The sequence below is a fragment of the Drosophila persimilis genome, unplaced genomic scaffold (assembly GCF_003286085.1).
Source record: "Drosophila persimilis strain 14011-0111.01,24,50 unplaced genomic scaffold, DperRS2 tig00000509-arrow-arrow-pilon, whole genome shotgun sequence".
Lineage (NCBI taxonomy): Eukaryota > Metazoa > Arthropoda > Insecta > Diptera > Drosophilidae > Drosophila > Drosophila persimilis.
In genome coordinates this window covers 63573-67803 of record NW_020825315.1, presented here as the reverse complement: position 1 = coordinate 67803, position 4231 = coordinate 63573, and positions in this window count along the sequence as shown.

The window sequence follows — 4231 nt, the reverse complement described above, 5'->3', positions numbered from 1 at the left end:
CATCCAGATGAGGTGTTTGTTTTTGGCTTTGGTTTTAATTTTTGTTTATTTGCAGGTGCTTATCGGCGTTTGGATGTTGTTGCTGGCGACCCTTGTCTGGTTGGTGTTGGCGTAAAACAGCAGGTGAGTATTTTGTGTTTTGGCAGTCTGCTTCTCCCTCCTGTTTCTCCTTCTTCTTTTGCAGGATTTGCTGGCGTCCGGCGGCTCAACACCAGGTCATCCCGCCCTCACATAATTGGCATGAGAGACGGGTGCGACCCAGTGGAGCGGCAACAGGCGCCAGCATCTGCGTCGTCGTTTGGAATGGCAGCTGTTGGTTGAGAGTGGCGTGACGTCACGGCCATGGTGTGGTGGCAGCGTCATCAAAAGAGGCCTCCTTTTCCGCCCAATTGGCAGGAAATTGACAATGATTGTGGCGAGGCAGCTTCTTGGTGATCAGCTCTGTCTGGTGATTGGCAGGTACGTGTGGTTTTTGTGTGTTTTTGCTGTTTTTCGGGTTGGCGTGAATTGACTGTTTTTATTGTGTTTTAGTGGCTGGCCTCTGGACTTTTGTTGGATTGGCGGTGGTAGTGCTGCTGATGAGGCCTCCAAATTTCGCCCATTATGCCTCAAGAGCGTTGCAGGAGTGGTGAGGCAGCTGCTGGAGGGGCAGCTCTGTCGGTTTAATGGCGGGTGAGTATGTTTGGTCATTTGCTGATTGTTGTTAATTGTGTTTAATTTTTGTCTATTTTTAGGTGGCATTGGCATTAAACTTCTGCTATTTGGCGCAGTCAGTACTCGCCGTAAAATCCGTCGCTTTCGAAGTCGCCGCTGGAGTGACCATTTAGAAACCTACGTAGGTCCTCGTAAGGCTCTTCATCGGTCCATTGGCTGTCGTCGTCCATGTCCATATCCGGCTCAGTGTCCGATATGGCTCCTGCTGTTTCTGTATTGGCTGCTGGTTGTGGTGGCGGCGGGTGTGTAGGTGGTGTTGTCTGTAGTGGCGGCATGGCTGCCAAGCCCCCGCCTCTAGCCTCTGTCAGGTTTGCGATCAGCGTGGCCATTGCTGTCAACCTTTCCTCCAGCATTTTAATTTTAATGGCGCTCTCTTTTAGATGTTTGGCACAGCTGTCCTTGCACTGGGCGCCTGGCCGCTGCTGCTGCTGAGCACGATTTGGGATCGGCTGCATCGGCTGGACCCTCTGGTGTTGGCGCCCCCTGGTCGATGGCTGGGGATGTTGGTCGCCATACCAATGCTGCTGCTGATGCTGCCGATCCGGTTGGTGTTGGCGTTGCTGCTGCCGATTTGGGAATGGCTGTAGATGTGGCTGCTGCTGGCGACGTTGTATTGGCTGGTGTTGCTGTTGGCTTGGCTGTGGCTGCTGTCTGCGACGCTCCTCCTCCCTGGCGGCCCTGTGGGCCAGGAGCCGCTGCCTGGCTGCCTTGTAGGCGCTGCAGCCCTTGTAGGCGCTAATGTGGGCGCCCTGGCAGTTGGCGCATTTAGGATTGACGGCCCTTGGCTTGCTACACTCCGTCGTCAGGTGCCCGCCCGCGCATTTCATGCAGACAGCAGCTCGTCTACAATATGCGCGGGTGTGGCCAAACACCTGACATCGATGGCACTGGGCAGGGTCACGGGAGACTCCAAGTCTCTCAACCGTGACGGGCCTCCCACCCAGGCGTCGCAGCTTCAACACCTCGTATTGGCCACGGTCCGGTTTGGGGGCGATCTCAGCATCGAAGAGGTTGTATTGGCGGCTGCGATCGAACCGATCGGTGATCGCCCGAGTATACCGGACCGTGTACCCCTCGGCCTGCATGCAGTCCCGGAACCAGTCAGAGGGCGTGGAATAGGGAAGACCTCGGATGAGGATCCTCAATCCTCTGTCCTCCACAGGCTGATGCCCGAACTCGCCGTGCCGGATGTCATTGGCAATGGCAAGGGTGTTTGTATTGGGAGTGGCAGTAGTTGTGTTGGTGTTGGTTATGGCGATGGTGCTGGTGTTAGTGGCGGTGACGGTGTTGGTGTTTGTAGTTGTGTTTTGTGTTTGCTGCCGCTGCTGGTGATGGCGGCCCCGTCGTCTGGCCTGCTTCCTCTCACCCTCCTCATCGTCACTCCCACTGTCGATGAGGGCGCGGCGTCGTTTTGGTGTTGGTGGGATTGGCTGTGTTTGCGGTTGTGTAGTTGCTGGCTGGGCTATGGCTTGGATCGACCCGTTGCTCGAACTCGAACCAAGTTCGTCTCGCAACGGGTTCGATCCGTTCGTGTGTGTGTGTGTGGCTGCCCGTTGGCCGTTTTGGCGCTCTGCTCAGTTTACTCTAGTTAGTTTGTGTATCTCTAGTTAGGTTTGTGTTTTTATTGGCGTTTAAAATATTTATTTATTGGGGAGAAGAAAGTTTGTCGGTAGTATTGGCGGTAGTGGTGGGGGGGAAGGGACTTTTTGTCATGTCAGCGGGGGGCACGGCACAGCACGGCACGGCACACGACAGACAGCACAAGAAAAGAACAGGGCAACACAGAAAGGCAACGGAGATGAGATGGCGACACGGCAAAAACGACACGAAAAACAATGATGGCACGTCCGACGATCGCGACCTCTCGAGCGGGCGGACGAGATGAGAGTCTCTATTTTAATGGAGGCGGCGAATAATTCAATTATTATACGTCCGACGATCGCGACCTCTCGAGCGGGCGGATGAGATGAGAGTGGCCTGGACGAGGTTCATGGTGGAACACTCATATGTCCGCCAACTCCCATGCTCTCCACACTCGAGAGACCCGATCGCCGGTCGTCATTTACCGGTGCTCTCACCCCCGGTTCCACTTTCACACACCCCCATTATGGAGTGAGATGAAAATGGTCCGAGGGCAGCAGCACCGACAAATAGGCAATGAAATTTTGCAATGGCTGTTTGCATTAGTGGCTGTGTGTTTGTTGTTGGCAAATGGCTCATGTCTTATGTTTTTTTTGTGCTGTGTGAATTGGCTGCTCTGTTGTCAAGGATGGGATGGGATGGGAAGGGGAAAAATGCCTGCTCCCGTATAACCGCCCGGATACTTTATACTTCCGGCTCTTACGATCCGGGCGCGTGTAGCTCCGAAGAGACGACCGCATAGCATCTTGTGGGCGGTTGAAATGGCTTTGTTGGGGCGTGTGGCAGAGTGGCGAAGGTTGGCAGTGTAAATTGTAATCCTGCTCAGCCTCATTTGGCATTTAGTGCCTGGAGTAATGAAATGCTTCATTGTTTCTGTTAAGCTTTCATCATCAGTGTTTTTAACGTATAATCCATATACTTTTAAATTGTATTTTATGGATCTGTACTCACTCATGCAGTGACGCAATAAATTGATAATATCATTTTTGCAATCATAAAAAAACTCTTTTAAATCAATCTGTTCACTTTTATTTGAGTGAACACGATATGATTTTAAAGGAAATCGCGACTCCGTTGAAATTAAAATAACGTTTTCATTTTCCTCTAGTTTCATATGGTAACTTTCACCGCAAATTGAACAGTCAATAATCCTTAGGTCCATCGGAGTATCCAATCGAGGCCGTTTTAAAGCTCCTGACGTTGAAGGACCTTGAAGATCACTTGAATTAGATCCTTTGCTCATAAGAATCTCAAAAGCATTCCTAGGTCCCAAGCATGCTTCATAATGACTATCAAACTCTATTAAGTCGATGGACTTAGAGCAAAGGTCACACACTACATTATTACGCAAATCAGAGCATCTCTCATAATGAGATTGAAACTCTGAAAAGTCAACGGACTTATCACACATGTTGCACTGAACTTTTGATGCCATTTTAAGTTTTATTTATTTATTTATTTTTTTTGTATCGAACTAACCACTTTCACTATTGAAACAGGACTAAGGGTTTCCTTTTTAAATGGTATCTTTTTAGGCCCCTCCCAAACACCTTCTTAATCTTTTATATCCAAAACAACAGTACCTGTTCACAAACCTGTTTCAAACGATTCCTACTGGGTCAATCTAATAATATGAGGGAAAGGTTACAACCTCTATTCTACCTGAAATCCACTTATTCTTTTTGTGTAATCCTCACGTGGAAGAAACCTGTTTCAAACGAATCCTATGATTCTCTTGTAATAAGAGGAAGTGAAATTCAACCAATCAAAAGTAAAACAGAAACATTTAAAATAAATAGTGGTTAAATGTGTTATATTTATTATATATGTACATATGTATATATTATTTTTAGAAAAATACATAAAATATTCTTAT